At 41.7% G+C, this 21,815-nt stretch overlaps 1 long non-coding RNA gene across 4 annotated transcripts in view; it reads right to left on the bottom strand.

The window, feature by feature from the left end:
* Nucleotides 1–2,812: 2,812 nt before the first annotated feature.
* The window catches only part of LOC135712694 (uncharacterized), a 42,040-nt gene continuing 23,037 nt past the window's right edge, over nucleotides 2,813–21,815 (bottom strand). For all 4 annotated transcript variants that reach the window (XR_010518679.1, XR_010518677.1, XR_010518676.1 and 1 more), the window contains exon 3: nucleotides 2,813–2,860. This is a non-coding gene — a long non-coding RNA (uncharacterized LOC135712694). The remainder of the gene's footprint in view (nucleotides 2,861–21,815) is intronic.

Here is a 21,815-nt window from a genome sequence, read left to right on the forward strand (position 1 = left end):
AGAATGAAGAACCATTTTCCAAGCCAAAAACTAAAATCGGTTTATCATCTACTGATATGGCCATTTTCTTGGAATCGGTTCTGATGGAGAGTTCTGAATGCATGCCGTGCCAACAGCTCTTTCTTAATGGTTTTTAATCAATAGGCTTTCGAAAGTCTTTAATTGTATCATTAACCGTCTCGGAATTTTTGGGATGCCCCCGGGAGAACCTGTAGCAGGGAATAATTGCATTTTCACACAAAATATGCCGTGCGACACCTCATTCTTCATATTTTTTCATGAATAGGCTTTTCATAAACTTTAAACAACATTGCTCACTCTTGAAGCTACGGGACAGCTTGCGACAGCTCTTTGTTCATGGTTTTTCATCGATAGGCTTTCGATAGACTTTAAATGGATCATTGACCACATTGACCGCTCTCGGAACCACAGGGATGCCCTCAGGGGAACCTGTAGCAGCAGACAACTGCAAGTTTACACAAAAACAAGTTATGCGACAGCTCTTTCTTCATAGTTTTTTTATGAATAGGCTTTCCAAATTGACAATTTCAAATAAAACGTATGTTTTAAAATAGCATGTAAAGCAACAGCACTATTGTAAAACGGTCTACTCTGATTGACGACATATTTGTCGAAATTAAACAAACAAATAAACTTTCAATGGATCATTGACCACATTGGCCGCTCTCGGAAACTCCGGGATGCCCCCGGGGAACCATGTAACAGGGGTTAATTGCTTTTTTACACTAAATCATGCCTTACGAAAGCTCTTTCTTCGTGGTATTTCATGGATATGCTTTCTATAGGCTTTACGTGGATCAGTGACTACATTTACCGCTCTCGGAACCACAGGGATGCCCCAGGGAAACCTAAATCAGGGGAGCATTACGTTTTACACCAAATCATGTCGTGCGACAGCCATCTCTTCGTGGTTTTTCATCAATATCCACTTAAAAAAAATGATGAAAAATTCATAGAAAACCATGGAGAAAGAGCTGTCGCGCTATATGTTTTGGTGTAAAAATGCATTTATCAACTGCAGGAAAAAATGGAACCTGTAGCAGTTGATAAATGCATTTTACACCAAAACATATAGCGCGACAGCACTTTTTCCATGGTTTTCCATGAATTTTTCATCAATGGTCCCTTACTACTGGTTCCTTCAACGTTATTGCGGTAGCTTTATCATTAAATTCATGCTTGCAAATGCTCATTACAGCTAAAATGGTATTTTTCGGATTTATGAAGCTATATTTCAATAATAATTTTTATTTACAAGATGCAAGAAAAGAAGCTATGGGATACTAAAATGATAATTTTTATTTGTAAGAAGCAAGAAGTGGTGGTAGAGTTTGTGTATGACATATAAAACCTGTCAATTTAGCTTTCAGAGGGTTACAATAGCGATTAGCTGTAACGATGAGCAACGCGATGAGCGAGCAATCACCGATCATAAAATCGCTAGTTGTGACCTTCTGAAAGCAAAATTGACAAATTTTTTATGTCATACACAAACTTGACCACCTCTTCTTTCTTCTTACAAATAAAAATTATCATTTTAGTATCCCATAGTTTTATAATAACGAAAACCAGCATTTTAGCTGTAATGAGCAATTGCAAGCCTGATTAGATTAGTGAAAACCCACACAATTCGAAAAAGTAGTGTAAATTTCTGTTCAATATAATGCACATAAATGGAGCGTCACATATCACATACGTTTACATTATATATCATGTAAAGTTCTGACAATTTCATGCAATGTAGCAAATATTGTATGCAAAAGCCCATCTTTGTAAACAACATTGTTTACAAGTTGCTCGGTTGCGTGAGATGAAATACAAGTTTACGTGAATGAATGTTTACATCACAATTAAAATTCAAAATTTTTATCTGTGCATGAAGAAAGAGCTGTCGTACGACATGTTTTGGTGTAAAAACGCTTTCTTCTACTACAGGTTATTCCGTGGGCATCCCGTGATTCTCATAAAGGCCAATGTGGTCAATGATCTTTCAAGGCTATGAAGGGCCATGCAATTCATGAAAAACCATGAAGAAAGGGCTGTCGTACGGCATGACTTGGTGTAAAAACGCAATTTTCCTCTGCTAAAGGCTCCTCGTGGACATACGCATGTTTTGGTGTAGAATTTCAATTGTCCCTTGCTAAAGGTTCCCTCATGGTAAGCGTGATTATCTCTCACCCCATCAGGCCTGGGTTTAATGCCAGTCGGCGCCGCCGGGATGTTCTGAGGCATAACATCTCTGATCACGCCTTCCTTCGCAAGGGAAGTAGGCTTGGTCCCCGGTCCCGGTCCCCGGTTCATGATTTGATGGGTCGATAGGTAGGGTCCAGGTGTGGGAGCTGCCTCCGTGGCGTCGGTAGCATAGAGATTGCTAAAGTGTGATTGTGTCAGTGATTTGTATTCATCGGGAAAATTTTCCGCTATGATTTTTTTTCCCGATGAAAACATTTTGCGTATACGTAGACGTGACGTAGTGTGCGTACGATAAACGTCAGCAATCTCTATTGGTGCTCAGTACGGAAAACAAATCAATCCCTCGGGGGTATCCAAGAGGTTCCGCCAGCAGCAGTCAGTGTTGTCTATAATACATTTAAAGCCTATTGAAAAACCATCAAGAAAGAGGTGTCACATGGCATGTTTTGGTATAAAAATGTGGCCGTTTTTTTTCTTGGTTTGTTTTCCGTCGATCTTGTTTTCCGTGCTGAGCACTAAACATTGAATATAAGGTCAGAAACTCGTTCGGAAGTAATATATTGTTTAGCATAATATCGATAGATTTAGCAAGTTGGCTACTTACGAATATGTTTTTAAAGTCCGTATAGAGAAAGTCAAAGGGTATCTGAAATTAAATAGAATTGTATATTGCTCTTTTAATTTTGTCGAACCTCTTAATGGCATCCGTTTATGAAGAGCTTATTGAGTGCGTTGATTTATTTCTTTTAAATTCCGTTATAATTGCTCATCTTTTGAGAAATACGCGAATTTCTTCCACTACTTGCAGACTTCATCAGTACCAAGTACTCAACACTAATGCAGTTATAACGGAATTAAAAGGAAATAAATCAACACACTGAAAAAGCTCTGTATATTACTATGATATTACTTGTACCAATATTATTGGACCTGAAAATATAAACTTCACAGCTGCCGGAGGTATGGCGATCAGTCTAATTTATGACGCCACTTGCTTCCAGATCAACAATGTTTTGGTGGGAGGCCGGCATTTCTCGTATGTTATTGATATGAGAACTTTTTGATTAAGCTGATGAACATAATTACATTTTAACCTGATTTGTGGCCATATATGAGTTGACACATGTATTTTAGAAATTACTATTTAACATTGCTATGGAAGGAGCGATTAGGAGAGCAGGTGTGCAAAGGAACGGTACCATTATCAATCAACAAGCCTGGTAATTCGCCTTTTTGCAATATAAAGCTGATATACGGATAATATAGTATTAGCCGTGTTATGATAAAACATAACAAACTCTAATTTTCCTACTCAGCATGAAGCGTGCATATTAATCGATTTCATACTGACCTAGTGCAGCATGTGTTGAATCAATAACAGGCACTTTGAATATTTGTAAATTAATTGCGCGCATCGCAGTTTCGCGGCGCATAGCTTTATTGTCATCCAAGCAAATTTCGTAGTGGCGCCTAGAACCTTTTTGTATAACTTTTACGGGTATAAAAGCCCTCCGAAAAAACTCAATAAAGTCAGTCTCTACTCGGTACATACCAAGTAGCATACAACCGGTCTTGAGCCAGTTATTCACTAAGATATCACATCCGTGAAATCAGTGCTGATTACAACTATGTGATGTACAGACAGATTCCGCAAGTAAACATAGTGGATCCCAATGGTTGGTACAAAACAGCCGTGTGTCAGCCTTATACTCCGTTCACATTACAGCCCATATTACGTGATATAGAGTATCTTGATATCAAACGTTATACATATTATTTCCATGAGTAGGTTGAAATAATCACTAATACATTAAGATTTTTCTGGAAATCATATATATGACTTTTAGTAACACGATAGCCTATATTGCGTGATGTCAGCTATAGTCTGAACGTAGCGAATTAGCGGGCTTATAGGTTACACAGTTCGAACCAGTAGTGTAAATTTCCGTTACTGGAGCGTCATGTATCATACAAGTTTACATTATAGATCGTGTTTTTATAAGAAAGTTAATTAAATATTCCAAATATTGTATGCAACCATCCATCTTTGTAGGCAACATTTTTTGCAAGTAGCTAGTTTACGTGAAAAGGAAGTTTACATGCATGGACATTACCATTAAAATTTCGAATTGTTTTCTGTGTACTTGGGGCACATGCTCCTTTGCTTTGTGTGATGTCGATAGCATCGGAAATTATCGTACATCAGTGAAAAAGGCGTTTGAACGACAGCGGTAGCAAGTATGAAATCACGATTAACTCAACTAATATTAATTATCGTTTTTGTTTCACAAAACAAAGTTTTACATAGCAAAAAAAGTGTTGTGAAGTGAATTTCAGCTTTTTCATGTAATCTTTTTGTCAATGTAAAAACATGTGAATTAACAGGAGAAAACGTGTTTAAGCTATTTAAACTATATTATGGAAGTTTGCTTACATGCCAGCTTGTAGATTTGCATCTTTGAAGCAGTTACATACCAAAAGCTGTAAAATTACGGGTACAATTTCTTTATAAGCTCTATTTTTTATCGTTTGTAACATATTACGTCGCATGTAATTTTAATTATTTTCTAGTGTGTAGCTAATGAAATTATGCATTAGATTGGTGATGGTTAGGACGAGGTGAACATAGTAATTCCCATATAAACTAAAAGGCCAGTGCAGTACGAGATCACTTTTAAAAACGGAATGACAAAGGAAAGTGATACGTTGCTAACCCAACTGTCAAAATAGCGCCAACGCAATGCAAACATATCAATTGTGCACAGGCTTGCTTCCACTCACTTGCTATAAAAAAATGCTTTTCAGAATTTTGAATTCATTAGATGTTATAATGATATTTTGTACTTGTTAGATACAAGAAGAAGTTGAAAGGCAAGTGTTTGACACATAAAACCTGTCAAATTCGCTTTGTTAAATTTGCTAAATTTAGACCCTTAAATCAAATGATGGCTACTTACAACAAGCACTGCGAAACTATTGACGTTACAATGTCAAAAACCAAACTAAAACACCACTTCCATTTAATTCGTACTTTCAACACGTAGAAATAGAATATTTTCAAGGCAAACACTGCTTTATTTATTTTTTTAATCATTATTATTAAAAATATATTTATGTTTTTTTTATTCATTATTATTAAAAAAAACAAAGAATGTAATTATTAATGTTGATTGATTTGGGTCATTTTACTATCAAAACAGATAAAATTAACCACATGTCCAAAGTAGCCCGTCTGCTTACATTTCCAACTGTGGTTTTATAGCTATATGGCGCACAATTTCTGCAATCAATCTATATCGTTCATATACTTCTCATTACACACCATAAAAGTATCCATAGCCTTTTATTAACAAATTTATTGATTAAAGTTCGCGAAAAGTGTCCAAAAAAGTCCAAAGTTCGATTGATTTTCAATTGTATTATTTTCAAGAGATTTTTGTTCAGAATTATTCTACCGTGAATTTTAATGTATGGTAACGTCACATGTTGTAGCATCCGTGTAAACCACATCCTTCATTTGATTTTTTGGCATCCGCCTTCAAACGTCTTGCATACAACTACTTTGTTGGAAAAAAAATATCGCAGCTCTAACGTTGGAATCAAAAGTTCATCACCTATCGTAGCCACCATCCAAGAATGGTAGCAGATGGATAAATAAACAATGAGACTTTTCCTCTTTTGGGTGTATCGCTGTGCTGTTTTTTACTTTGTAACTTGTACCAAAAGGTTTGCCCGATGCTTTTTCTTCTCTTCTTGAAGATAATTTGAAAAAGATGAGAATTTTTCAAAGGAAGTAGCACGTCTTGATGTTGTTTCTGCTGAATGCCGTCAACAACGGGATACTTGTCTGAGTTGGGTGCATGGCAAAAAAAGCTCAAGCTTGGGGTACAAAGTGAAGAACATTTTGGTGTATCTAGCGCGTGCTCATAAATCAACAGTGATTTATGTCGAGGGAAAGAGAAAGAGATTTTTTAAAAGAAACTTTTTGGAGTAGATTCCAATTAAGAAATTGTAAGGGTGTACCTACGGTAGTAAGCTGTTAAATTTGTTTTTCATGTATATTTTTACTGCCTTTCATCGCATATCAGTCCCATATAAAAAAGTAGGCATTGAGAAAATGGCCGTAGAAGTTTTTTTTTCCTTGATTTGTTTTCCGTCGATCTTGTTTTCCGTGCTGAACACCAATGCTACTGACGCCAGGGAGGCAGCTCCCACACTCGGACCCTACCTATCGACTCATCAACTCATGAACCAACGGCTTTACTTCCCCCCCGAAGGAAGGCGTGATCAGAGATGTTATGCCTCAGAACATCCCGGCGGCGCCCACTGGGATTGAACCCAGGCCTGCTGCTGGTGTGAGAGGTAATCACGCTTACCACTACACCACCGGTGCCGGTACCCCGCCGTCGAAGTGCAATTCCCATGTAAATATTTGAAAAATCTCAGTGAATTTATAGATTATTTTTTCAAGAAATAATCAGCTGCATGTTTTGTTGTATCAGCAAAAATATGGCAATTTGAAAAGCAGAACTATAACCAGAAGTAAGGAAGATTGAATATCAGGATGCGACTACGTAGACAGTTTATGGGGGGAGGGGGTTGGTTGAGAATTATCCACGGCCCATACAAATTTTAAAAATTTTGTATTGACAATTGTTTACGCAGGGGTGGAGGGGGTCAAGAATCCTAAAAAACCGTATACGTTGTTAATGGGCTGTTCGTAGTTAATGGGCTAGATAGCGCTATTATCTCAACATTGATGAAAATCCATATGGGACTGTTATGCGATTATAGGCAGTTTAGGTATTTGATTGTAAAAAATATTGTTCGCGCGTAAAACCGACTTTTCGGACACAACAAAGAATATTCATAATTACAACATAAACATAATTTATTTTGACGAGAACTAAAACATTTTATTTCTAACGCGAACACTACAGCAAAACTTTATTGCGGATAACCAAACACGCTCCGACGATGTGTAAAGCGCGACGGTTTATTTTATTCTAAAAACTACTGCTCTATGTACTACACAGCTGACCGGTGATCGAGGGAGATCAGACACTGGTAGTGTGAGTATACTACCACTTCGGCTCGGTGAGAGAAGTAGAGAGAAAATGTTCCTTTACTAGGGATGCACATGCATCGATATTTCTCTACTTGTCTCGCTCGAACATATGCCGGCCGCCTTGAAACATTCTGATTTCAATTGCACTACTCTAGCTTCTAGCTGCCTAATCGTTAATTTTGTTTTGCTATGCTAATTCTTCCTTATATAATAGACACATAAAAAAATTGTATAAAACTACACTATTGTTCTCCTGCTGGAAGTGGGATTGTTCAACCAGATTCACTTTCCTTGCCTACTGTTGTACTGCTGTTGCTGTTGATGTGGTATGACCTTGACCCATATACGAAACAGCTGATCACTGATAGGATTGTAATCCGCTGCTCGTAGCCGATCGCTGTTGTCATCTACTGGTGTGTCTCATCGTTGGTTAAGTTGGTGATGTTTCCCTCGAAGTAAGTGAATACGAATATGGAGTATCATGATAGAATGCAGTATAAAACCGGAACAACTTACCTGGCAGGCCATGTTGGACTGCCTGAAGATTCTCTACAGCGAATTAGCTGCCTGCCAGAGTTGTTCGCTCGATGATGATCTCCAGGGTCGTGTGCTTGACGATTTAAATATTTACTTCGCAGATTTGGTAAAGTGTTGACTAGACGATTCCTTGATGGTTTCGGTAGTGCGGTGCTGACTCTCGCTTCAGGATAGTAACCAATCTTGTTACCTCGATGGTTCAATAGACTGTGTGCTGCGATTTCCTCTGGACATAGATTGCAACGGGTGGATCTTCGGACCAATTGCTGCTAAGACGTTGTTGCTTCAACGTGAATGTTGGTGGACGTGATGAACTTCTCAGTGACCTCTGTTGGTGGACTGACAGGACGAACCGAACGCCGTGGTTCGATCGGTGGTGGTGACTACATCAGATGAGAGGGTGCTAATTAAATTGAATTTATGTAAGAATAAACAACTTGCCTGGAGCGGAGGCCCTCGTGGCCTCCGCGGATGCCCTCTGGCATCGATGATCTCCCGCTAATGATGACGTTTCGATGATTCCTGATAGGTAGACTTCCCTCTTGACTGCTAAGGTTCGATTTGGCTCCCCGATGATATGATCGATCAGGTGAACTGGCCAAGTTCGCTGACGACCACTTCGTTGAACCAGGGTTTGAAGTGTACATCTTCTTGCCCGGAATGCAGTTGTTATTTGGAGGTACCTCGGAAGTGTCAAAATAGGACGGGATTTAGCATTGGCTCTGACGTAGCACTGCTGTGCAATGTAGGCGCTCGGCGCCACTGTGATTTCAATTGAAATCAGGCAGGAACTGAATGGACACAAAATGCACCACACATGCAACATGGAAACTACCACCGGACAACACAGATTACCTTATCTGGTCAGAGAAAACACGAAATTCAGTGAGTAGTTTGAGTCGTCCAAATTGAATGGGGAATGGGGGAGTCGTGACTGTGAAGAAAATAGGCGGTCAACTTTTTGAAATTTTAAGAAATACGTAACTTAACTGGTAAGCGGAGGCCTCTCAGCCTCCGCCGTTGGAGGAGTCCTAGTTCTCCTCAGCTGCTAAAGCAAGATTGTCTCGTATCGGTAGAATGCATACTTTTGAAATTGCTCTGCGATAGCTACCGTCCTTGGTTTGCACCGTCACGACTCGAACGTTCCCATCTGCTCCTGCGTGAACTTCGGTTACACGCGCTAGTGGCCACTTGAGTGGCGGAAGGTTTTCATCCTTTAGAACAACCATTGTCCCAACAGCGATGTTGTCTCTTCGTTTTGTCCACTTCGTTCGATTGTGTAGGTCTGATAGGTATTGTGTAGACCATTTCTTCCATATGCCTTGCATGAGGTGTTGTATTCGCTGCCATGTTGATAGCCGATTCTCTGGAATTCCATCCAAGTCAGCTTCCGGAAGTGCAATTAGAGGTCGTTGAATTAGAAAGTGTCCTGGTGTCAATGCCTCAAAGTCTTCAGGATCATTGCTGAGTGGTGTCAACGGTCTAGAGTTCAATACTGCTTCGATCTGTACGAGAATCGTTTGCATTTCGTCGTACACGAGAGTTCGAACGCCGATGCTTCGCTTGAACAAGGTTTTGAAGGACTTGACTGCTGATTCCCACAGTCCTCCGAAGTTAGGTGATCGTGCAGGGATGAACTTGAATTCTATTCCTTCTTCAGCTGCAAGATTTACAACAGAATTCTGAAAGGCTCTTGACTTAATCAAATTGTGAACCTCAGCGATTTCTCGTCTTGCACTAACGAAGTTTTTTGCATTATCGCACATTACAACTTGTGGCTTTCCTCTGCGAGCGATAAATCGTTTGAAAGTAGCTAGGAACCCTTGTGTAGACAAGTCTGCTGCTAGCTCTAAGTGGACCGCTTTCGTTACCAGGCATACGTAGATTGCGACGAAACATTTAATCAGTTGTGCACGACGTTGAGGGTACCTGATTGTGAATGGTCCACAGTAATCAACTCCAACCCGCTGGAAGGGAAGGCAGGGAGTGACTCGTTCAGGAGGAAGGTCTGCCATTAGCTGTTCGTGAACTTGTGGATGTGATCGGAAACATGCAACACATTCATGCAGTACTGTGCGAACTAGATTTCGGACATTCGTAAGCCAGAATCGTTCTCGCATGGCAGAAATCAGCAATTGTTGTCCTGCATGGAGATGCCTTCTGTGATAGTGAACCACAACAAGCTTGGCAAAAGGATGACGATAATCAATGATGAATGGATGTTTCCGATTTTCCGATATGATGGCGTGTTTCAGCCGACCGCCAACGCAGAGTATGCCCTCGATCAGCTGAGGATTTAGTGACTTGATCCTTGAGGAGTTTCGTACTGCTCGTCCACTGTTCAGGTCACTGATTTCTTGCGAGAAGCTTTCATTTTGGGAAACACGAACTAAAATTTTGAGAGCTTTGTCAAGCTCTAAGGAAGTCACAAAACCAACGCGTCGTCTATTTCGATTCTCCGACCGTGTGTTTGAGCGGAAACGATCTATGTACACAATGACTCGTACGAGGTCCATCAACGAAGATCTCCAACTGAATATCTCGCTGGGAATAGCGGTTGGAAGCGCTGCCGTTACGCTTTTCTCCTCCAATACTTCCATTTGGATTTCTGCTTCTTGAACTCGTTGATCGCTAGGCCAGTGTTTATTGTTGCCATACATCAACAGGCTGGCTGTAGCCCAAATGATGTTAATAATACTAATCATAAAAATAATAATAGTAAAATTACATGTCAAATAATCACAGAAAGAAAAACAAAGCAACATGGTCAGAATGTAAAAAAAAACATAAATGGAAATACACTAATTTTCTCTGTCAGTCACTGCGGCCGGCGAAAACAGATGAGAATCTCCGACGAAGCGCATCACGTGTGAGGTGAAAGTCGAATACAGATGCGACTCTATTGAACACACGCTGTAGTCCACAAATCGCACCATATGCCCCGTAGTTCGTGCGACGCAGTGGCAGTCTCAGCATGAGGTTGTTACGGAGTGGTCGGGGTTGCACGTTTAGGTCAATTTGCCTTAGGATAGCCTCACAATCTATTCGTCCCTGTAGAGTGTCGGCGATAATCAAAGCTCTGTTGGTGTCCCTTCTAATCCGGAGAGGTTCAAGGTTTATCAGTTGGCAGCGACTCTCGTAGCTGGGCAGCCGAAGCGGATCTCTCCAGGGCAGTCTACGAAGCGCAAAACGAAGAAAGCGACGTTGAACAGATTCGATTCTCTCGGCACCATTGTTGTAATTCGGATTCCAAACCGCAGAACAATACTCAAGCGTCGATCGTACGAGGGAGCAGTAAAGAGATTTTAAGCAGTAGACATCGGTGAAATTCTTAGCTATCCTGAAGATGAATCCTAAAGTCCTAGACGACTTATTGATGACATAAGAAATGTGTTGCCTGAATGTTAGCTGTGAATCCAACACCACACCCAGGTCTTTCACCTGATTCACGCGTTCGAGTGTCGTTCCAAGCAGGTCATAGCTGAATACAATCGGTTGCTTTTTTCGTGAGAACGTTATGGCAGAGCACTTTGCTGGGTTCACTACCATTCGATTTAAAGTACACCAACTGGCAAAGACATTAAGCTGATGTTGAAGATTGTGGCAGTCAGCGATCGAGCAAATTCGTAAAAATATTTTGAGGTCGTCTGCATATGCTAATCGAGGTCCTTCGATAACCAGGTTCACGTCGTTGAAGTAGAGTAGAAAAATCAACGGTCCCAGATGGCTTCCCTGCGGTATACCTGATGTGGCAAAGAAGCTAGCTGATTTGCAATCTCCTATAGCAACCATAAGTTGGCGACCAGTAAGATACGAACGGAACCAACTCAAAAGATTTCCGCTCACCCCAAGCCTGTCAAGTTTAGCAATCGCAATGCCATGATTCAACTTATCGAATGCCGCGGATAGATCGGTATATATAACGTCCGTCTGTACCCGTTCAGTCATACTATCGGCAGATTGGTGGTTGTAGAGCGACCGCCAGTAAACCCGTGTTGATCAGCACTCAGATACTGCTTGCTGTGAGAGAGCAACGGTTCCATAATAACAAGCTCGAATAGTTTCGAAACAGCACTCAGCGATGTAATTCCACGATAGTTATCCACGGCTCGTTTGCTTCCCTTTTTGTGGACAGGAAACATGTGTGCACATTTCCAGAAGGATGGAAATATACCACTGGAGAGAGACATCCGGAATAGACGGTGAAGTGGAGTTAACAAGCAAGCAATATGTTTCTTCAAAAACACGGACGGAACTCCATCGGGTCCAGGGTTGAAGGACGATTTGAGCTGCGTTGCAGCGTTAGAAATCATCTCAACGTTGACATCAATTGCACTCAGCGTTTGACCATTTAGTGGGATGTTCCTGGCTGCGAGGGAAACATGGTCGTCACTTAGTCTCTCATCAGTGAACACACTGGCAAAATTGACAGAAAAAAGGCGACAAATATCCTGCGGAGTGGAAGCGACTTCACTGTTCAATTCCATTGACGATGGGAGGCCAGATTCTCTGCGTTGCTCGTTCACGTAGTTCCAGAAGGATTTTGGGTGAAGTTTAAGGTTACGCTGAATACCTCGTTGAAATCGCAGAAAGCATCGACGACTGGCTCGCTGATACTCGTGATTAAGCCTCACGTAGTGATGTTTCAGAGGAAGCGTGCGATACTTCGTAAATCTTCTCAATGCTGCTCTCTTGATCGACTTCAACCTACGCAGCTCAATCGTCTGCCAGGGAGGGTGAGAGTCTTTGCGTTGAATTCTTTTCGGGACGTGTCTGTCAATGACATATGCCAAGACATGAGAAAAAGTTTGCGCAGCGGCCTCAACGTCGTCATGATCGAGAATGTTCTCCCAGTCCATGTTTGACAACACATCTACAATGCTTCGATGGTCGGCCTTTCGAAAGTCATAAGAAACCGCAGCAGGAAGACTATCGAAATCACGAACGAGATTGTCCTCAACAGTGACAATCAGAGGAGGGTGGTGCGGAACAAGCTTAACTAGTGGACAAGGTGCTGTGGAAATGAACGGAGCATTGTCCTGAGTGCTCACGAAGCAGAGGTCCAAACTACGGTTGTTCTCGTTGACTACGTAGTTAATTTGAGAAAGCGTTGCTACACTATAGTTATCGAGAAGGCCGATAGCTCCTGCATGAAATACAGAACGTTCTGGATCTGGATAGAGGAAGCCGCTATGGGATGGTCTCCACGAAACGCCTGCTAGGTTAAAGTCCCCAAAAATGAATAGCTCATCAATTGGAGTCGCTCTTTCCATTACTGTGAAGACTGATTGACAGTGAGTCTCGATGAGTTCAAGATCACGAACTCGATCTGGTGGCATGTACAATGCGCACAAAAATAATGTGCGATCGCCCAGTTTAATGGCTGTCCAAACCTGTTCCACACTGTTCCACGATTCATTTTCGATTGCTCTCGCCTCCAATCCGGAACGGACAGCCACAAGAACGCCACCACCAGTAGATTTTCGGCTGTTGTTTGGATTCCGATCGCAACGAGAAACCTCATAATCGGATCCGAACACCTGGCTGGAAAGTGTTCGCGAATCGAGCCACGTCTCGCATAGGACAATCACATCATAGCAACGATCCGATACAGCAAGCCGGTAGTCGTCAACATCAGAATTCATTCCGCCGGCGTTTTGGAAGAAAATCACGATGTCCTGCTTGCGGCTTACAATCGAACGTCTGTTCTCCCTAGAAATCACGGAAGCATCAGGCAGCGAATGAACATTAACAATACCATGCGGATACTCGCCATAGTGACTGGGTTGGAAGACCCCCTCTCCACATCCGACTACAGGTCCGGAACGACTATGGTGAGTGTTGATCTTCCAGTCGCAGCCAGCATGGACCGTGAAACCATAGTGTCTCATACTGCAACTGTGCTGGGGTCATCCCTCGTGAGATAATGTCTGCTGGATTCTCCAGTCCCGCTACATGACTCCAAACTCCCCCTCTCGTGATGTGCTGGATTTCGGAGACTCTGTTGGCAACAAATTGCTTCCATCTGGCTGGAGATGATGATAGCCAGCACTTCACAATCATTGAATCTGTCCAGAAGAATGACTGCATTTCCAAGTGGAGAGCAGTTTTCACCTTTTCATACAAATGTGCGAGCAGAAGTGGTGAAGAAAGCTCCAACCGAGGAGTGGTTTCACGCTTTTCAGCCTTCTTCGGATTATTCAGAGGAGCTACTCTAGATTTAGCTGTCAGTAGATGAACAGACATTTCACCAGTTTCCAACACGGTGCGCAAATAGATGCAAGCTCCGTAGGCCTTGTTTGATGCATCGCAGAATCCATGAAGTTCAACAACTGCGACATTCTTGCTGTATCCAACCCAACGAGGAATCGTCAATGTGTCCAGACCTACTAAATTCCGCTTGTACTCCCGCCATTGCTCCTGAAGATTCTCGTCCAGCGATTCATCCCATCCACATTGCTTCCTCCACAGGTCTTGGATGAAGATTTTTGCCTGAACTACAACTGGTCCTACTAGGCCAAGTGGATCGAATATGCGGGAAACATCCGAAAGCACAGTCCGTTTGGTGATTATTGAAGTGGGGTTCCACGATGGTGTGCAGAATTTGAAGTGATCAGAGCTAGGCTCCCACATTAATCCTAGTGTTTTAACGCTGGAATTAGCTGATTCAAGCTCCAGAATAGAACGACTGTCCCTCAAGTCTTCTGGTACGTTTATCAGCAATTCACTCGAATTGGAGTTCCACTTGCGAAGGGTGAAGCCGGCTGAATGTAACAGCGCTATAATTTCTTGAATCAATGCCTTGCCTTCTGCAATGTCATCTACACCTGACAGCATGTCGTCCACATAGAAATCCTGCCTGAGCACTTTTGCAGCTAACGGATATGTTGATTCTCCATCTTCCGACAAACGTTGCAAACATTTTGTAGCGAGATAGGGCGCAGAAGCAGTTCCATAGGTGACCGTTTTCAATTGATAAGTACGAATCGGTTCGTTTACGTTGTTCCTCCAAACAATTTTCAAGAATCGACGATCAGCTATGTGCTTCAGGACCATGCGATACATTTTAGCTACGTCAGCAACCAGAACATAGCGATGTAGACGAAAGCGTATGGAAATGTCTTGAATATCATCCTGCACTACTGGTCCTACCATCAGGGCTTCATTAAGCGAGATTCCACTTGACGTACGGCAGGAAGCATCGAATACTACCCGCAGCTTGGTAGTGGTGCTATCTGGTTTCAAAACGGCGTGATGTGGCAGGTAATAATCCCTTTCCTCTGTAGATTCCCCACAAATTTCCTCCATGTGCCCTAGCACGTCATATTCACGGATAAACTTCGTGTACTCCTCTTTCAGCTCGGGGTTAGATGCGAAACGTCGTTCTAGTCCCATGAAACGTTTGATGGCGATTGTTCTCGATTCTCCTAGCTGGTTGAAGAGGTGTTCCTTCTTCGGGAGAGTGACAATGAATCTTCCGGCTTCATCCCGAACTGTGGTCCTGTTGAAGATTTCTTCACATGCTGATTCCTCTGTTGAGAGGATGCTGGTTGATCTGCATGTTTCTAGTTCCCAGAACTTGGTAAGCTGATCCTGAATTTCAGCTGTAGAGCAGACATGAGTTAGCGATACTAATCTGCCTTCTGAATTGTCTGGTACTCGTCCGGAAACTATCCATCCAAACACCGTATTTTGCAGTGTAGGTCCATTATCGGTCGCCTTTTGCCGCTCGTTACAAAGGAGATCCATATAGTATTCCGCTCCTATGATTAAGTCAATTGGACCTGGCTCGTAGAAATGTGGATCAGCAAGGAACATTGATTGAGGAAGATTCCATTTTGATGGATCGATGGCAGCAGTGGGTAAGGATACAGTCAGCTTCGGCAAGACATGAAACTGCATCTCTTCGACATACTGCAAGGCATGGTTGGAACGAGGACCTACTAGAGCTGTAACTATTTTGGTAGAGATCGATTGGGAGGGTCCAATGCCTTGGACCGACAGATATGATGGACTTTCTCGGAACTTTAACTTGTTCGAGAAGCCCTTGGTCATCAAACAATGCTGAGAACATGAGTCCAATAATGCTCGTGCCAGCATCGAATTCCCAAATCGATCCTGGATTTTGATAAGTGCTGTTGATAGAAGTATGTTTTGTGTAGGAGTGATGGGAAGTGCAACGAGGTTTTGGCTAGTGTTGGCTTGTTCTGTGGCTGATTGTGTGTGCGAGTTAGCAGAGGTAGCAGTGTTGGGAATTTGTGTCTGTTGGTTCGGTTGTGCTGATCTGACTTGTGATTGTTGCTGCTGTCGGGATTGCATCGAAGGTATTGACTGCGAGTTTGGAACGGAGGATCGTGTTGCTCCACTATGCAACATGGAATGATGCTTTTGGTGGCAGTGGCGACATACTCCTCGCTCGCAGGTCCTCACGTAATGCCCAGGATTGAGGCAATTCCGGCACAGCTTTCCTTTCATGACGGCTTCATTCCTCTCAGCAACCTTCATCCGCATAAACTTCGCACAATGAAATGCAGAATGCCATGTCTCATTGCAGAAGGGACATTTTCCAAATGATTTGACGGTAGCGTGGCAGACTGCTGGCTTCGATGATCGTTGATCTTCGCGATTGGATTTCGTTGGAGCTACTGACTGGAGCACGGAACAATGACTCCGTAGAAAATCGACAAGATTCTTATAAATCGGGACTTCTTTGGAGTTATGATGAGTCTCCCAAATTCTCAAGGTAGCAGCATCCAGGCGACTGCATACCATGTGCGCCAATATTGTACTCCAATCCGCTGTGTTTTCGCCAATTTTCTCCAACATTTGAAGATTCTTCTCAAATTCACTAATGAGGTGATTGAGTCCACTGGAGCTCTCCTTCCTCAGTCCTTCCACAGCGAAAAGTGCGTCGAGGTGGGTCTTCACTATTAGCTTTTTGTTCTCGTAGCGGGTTAGCAAAGCATCCCATGCTACACTGTAATTAGCGGCAGAAAGCTCCACTGAACTTATCTCCTGCAGTGCATCACCAGACAAAGATGATCGCAGATAGCTAAATTTATCCATCTCCATCAGCTGGGTGTTGGAATCGATGAGGCTACGAAAACTATCACGGAAGGGGACCCATTCTCGAATGTTCCCGCTGAACGTCGGAAGCCTGATCTCCGGGAGTTTGACCTTCGGGAAGCCACTTGCAGATGAGCAATTTGTTGTCAAATCTCGAGATGCAGATTTTTTATCCATCTTTTCGAGAAGATCCGCTTTTATGTCACAGTAGCGATCTTCGAAATCGCTGAGAGCCTTTTTGTTCCTTTCGATCTGGTCATCGTCCGTCTTTACCTCTGAATCCTCGCTTGGGTTGATCTCATCCAGTAGAAGCTCGATCTTACTCCGGACCTCGAAATACTCCTTGTAAACCGCTTCTAGAACTTGAAGGCGAACTTCAGCTTTCCTTTCATCTTTCAATGGATCATAGTTCTCGACAAACCGCTCGATTCCCTCCAAGGAGTTCAACAGCTGCCGTTCACGCTTCGTCAATGCACGCATATCAGCTACCATTTTGGCGTACATCAATTACTTTTCACTTCACAGCAAAATGCACACTTTCACTGTCACTGTGACCAGCATCGATCCTATTCGATTCTGTTCGAATTTAAACACTGCATCACCAATGAACTAACACTCCCGATCAACTCGACGTCCCACTAACTCGGTCTCGCGAAGCAAAAATTGAATGACTTGCAACCCAACAGGTGACAGCAGTGAAGAGACACAATTTCTGAGACCAACATTCAACGATGGACACAAGGGATGCTACTTGCCAATGAAAGGAAATACTCGCATGCAATTTACATAATTTATTTGCTTTAGCCAATTATATTTAAGCCACATGCACTAGGCCAATGTTTCATGCACTTGAAAATACTTCCCAACTCAATACGGCATCCAGCTTCCTAATCCTTGTGGTTGATCAGCTGCCAAATGTCTTCCGAACTCGGGCTTTTTCCAGCTGCTTCACGATGGCTGCACTCTCGATGGCGCGGTAGCGGTCTCGCGATGGCGCCGCAAGTAGAATGTCGCACGACCAAAATGGCACCGCGAACAATTCCGCGGCAGAAACAATGCACACAATTGTCCTTCAGACGCGCTTTCCTACACGTTTTTTGGCAGTTTCTTCTCACAAAAATAAACTTTATACTGCCCACAACAGTTTAAGTTCACAGTCACCGTAAGGAGAACGGTGCAATTCACCAATTTGCGACAATTGAACCACTTCAACGGTTTTTATTCCCAGCACTTTATGTCCGTGTTCTGTGTCCGAAAGGGGATCCGACAGATCCGGCTCGAAGGACCAAATGTTCGCGCGTAAAACCGACTTTTCGGACACAACAAAGAATATTCATAATTACAACATAAACATAATTTATTTTGACGAGAACTAAAACATTTTATTTCTAACGCGAACACTACAGCAAAACTTTATTGCGGATAACCAAACACGCTCCGACGATGTGTAAAGCGCGACGGTTTATTTTATTCTAAAAACTACTGCTCTATGTACTACACAGCTGACCGGTGATCGAGGGAGATCAGACACTGGTAGTGTGAGTATACTACCACTTCGGCTCGGTGAGAGAAGTAGAGAGAAAATGTTCCTTTACTAGGGATGCACATGCATCGATATTTCTCTACTTGTCTCGCTCGAACAAATATATACATAAGATTTTTGATCTAATTTCCATTCTACTAAGCACAACCCGCAGATAACTTCTCTTTTTCGAATGAAAATGAACCAAAAAATGGAGTAATTCTACTATAGACCTCATATTTATTTACCTTTCTATACGTCACTTTGCATTTTCTAAAGAGTCACAAATATTTGAGACATTGTTAAAAATCTAACATTGCTTCTTGATTCCATATTCTTTCTACGAGTTTCAATTCCTTCCTCACGCATTGAAACGCCATTGATTTGTCTAGGTTTTTCTTCGTTCTACGAATGAACGCAAAAAAAAAATGATTTCCTGAGCGCTTCATCTGTTTTGAGAACAATGAGTGTAAATATTCATACAACGCGCTCGTATAGGCTTTGTTTTGTAGCTTATGAGCTAACGAACCAAAACAAACGTATTACTGATTTATGCACGGTAAAACAAAGAAGAATACTAAGGTGAAACAGTCGGAAGAAAAACTTTCTATTTTAGTGTCCTCTTTCACGGTCCCTTTCATGCATACGTATGCAAGGTAATTTTGTGGTTTTGTTGCCCCCTCGGTAGAGATGATATTTGGCGCTCTTTTTTATCAAACCAATCACACAAAAATCAGAGGTGTCCCATTTTATAATTACTCGATTAACAACTGATTGATTAGTTTTTGTTCACTGTGCTGTTATTTTTCCACCATTGAGAGTGCAGCACATATTAGAAACGATGGGTGATGATCATCTGGAGAAGTTAATGCTTATATCGGCATGATATAACCGATTACAAATATTTTACTTTTCGGAATCGATTAATCACTATTCCAATGAAAATCGGCCATCACTAGATGAATGTGAAACGTCATTCCAAATATAAGGACCATACATAAATAATGATAGAATTCTAGGACTATCAATATTTGTTCCATCTTTTCATCACGGCTCATTATTTCATATAACCAACAAGTCAAACGATTTCGATGAGTCATTTGATATTAAACGTAAGGTCTTATGTCTGTCAAGTATTCTTTCCACTATTTTCCATCTTGCCAAGGCTTTACTACAAAACATTCTTTCTAACTTTTGTCTCTCTTTGAATCATTCGGCGTTTTATTCCCTTCAACCATTTGTCCCCCTTCTCATTATTCGATATTTTGTCCCTTTTCAAATCATTCAACATTTTGTACCTTAGACGATTCCTTCAACGTTTTGTCCATTCGGCCTTTTTATTGTGTCCCTCTTTGAATCATTAGATCTTTTGCCCATTCGACCTTTTTACCATTCGACCTTTGTCCATTCGACTATTTGTTCATTCGTCCATTTGTCCATTATACCTTTTGTTCATTCGACCTTTTTTACCTTTGACCTGTTGTCTTTTAAACCTTTTGTCATTCGGCATTTTGTCGATCGACCCTTTGTCTTTCGACATTTTGTCATACAATCCATGGTTTTAATATAATGTATTGCTTTCCGAAATCGACAAGAATAAGAATTTCGATCTTTTGATGGCTGGAAAGCAAATGATGCGACCCTATCATTTCAGTAATGCCTGAGATAAAATCCATGGTCTTCTGCTCTACTACTTCTTCTACTGCCTACTAACAAAAACGGTTGGACTAAAAAACCATTACCTTACAACAAATCACGACCAACGACGACTGTTAATGCCCGGTTGCATTTTTTTTTCGCAGTCTCGATCGAGTTCCGATCGTAAGTAACGATTGTTTACGTACCGGCGACGACTACCACAAGATGAATGATTTTTAGAATACAACAACAACTAAGGATCGAGTGTTACGTAACACAAATATTGCACAAACGGTATATAAGTGTGCACCTTTTGCAATTGGCTCGGGAATCAATAACAATGAAAACAAATTTATAAAAACACTCATCAACTGGAACTTGTGCACCAAATCAATACATCAAGATCACATGCTGCCCGGAAGCGCACTTCCGAAGCTTTCACGCATTTTTTCCTTCTGCCACATTCGAAGCTGCACGATAATGAGGTAGGGGAGTACATAACGCACCCCCGGGGTAAGACGCACTTTTTCATTTTGTTTTTAGTTTTTCTTGGAATTTTTAATCCAATTCTAGGATTTATCATGCGGGATTTTTAATTCAGATGCTATGCTAGAAGTGTTGCTTGATAAGACAACAAAATAGTTACGTAAAAGCCATGAAAAACACAAATGAAAGTCAGCTGGTGCGTTCTGCCCAGGGGGTGCGTTGTATACCATTCTCCCCTACACCCAACCGGGAATGTATGATTCCATTACAGATTTGCATGATAAGTATGCAGAATTTTCTATATTTCGCGAAACAAAAAAAAATTTGAAATTTCTATGGTAGCTTATTTTTAGAACGGTTTATTTGCCCAAAAGGGCGTAAGCCCATTGAAGTTTGGTTGGTAGTTATTATAAAAGACGAGAACTTTCTCTTTATTTCGTCCTAACTTTTTTGGTAAATTGCTCGTAATAGAACATTGCTATGAATACTTATAGGACATTTTAACAGCTACAGCTTCATCAAACCTTTTTCAAATAAATGTTGATAACGTACAATATGTTCACTCAACTGAATTTGCAGCCAAAATTAATTTTCTTTGAGCGAAATATGACACACAAATCCAGGTTACTATAACACTAATGTGAGAGCCGTTAAAAGCTCGTGTAAGAGTAATAAATCAAAGAAGAAAGAATCATAATGAGCAACCTGGACCACATTGGCTAAATTCAAGCATGTTCCGAAAGCGGTTAAAACTTTTTTTTACATCAAACTCCAAACACAGAATCCTTTTCTTTTGGCTTTATTACACCGGTCCACATTCAAGATTCGTCAATCGGTTTTGTTTATTAACATGACTACATGGTAATAACAGCAACTCGATGATTGAAAAGGAGCTCGTCTGCCTAGTGGCAAACGTTTTTGCTTACTGAGCTGAAGACCGTCCCAAGCTCCTTCGCGTTATATGATCGTTAGGACATCAATTCAGCTTATCGTTTACCAAAACGCCTTTAGGACATCAACCCTGCTGCAAACCCAACCCTATTACCCAATATCCCAGTGCTCCTCGTGGACGTGCAGAGGTGTTCTCGGCTTCCATCAAAGCGAGTGTCACGTCAACACATTCCTACCGATTCCTTTTTTGACCTGTGTTCGGGCGCGGCCTGCGCTGGTATTGCCTAATTTGAGATCACCAGCTTTTTCACATGAATAGTTCCACACAGATTCGCAAATCGTTTCGGATCGATGTTTTTAGAATTACTTGTTATTTACACAGTTGTTTATTAT

The sequence above is a fragment of the Ochlerotatus camptorhynchus genome, unplaced genomic scaffold, assembly GCF_037179485.1.
Source record: "Ochlerotatus camptorhynchus isolate MF236.1 unplaced genomic scaffold, CSIRO-AGI_Acam_v1.1 ptg000003l, whole genome shotgun sequence".
NCBI classification, from domain to species: domain Eukaryota; kingdom Metazoa; phylum Arthropoda; class Insecta; order Diptera; family Culicidae; genus Ochlerotatus; species Ochlerotatus camptorhynchus.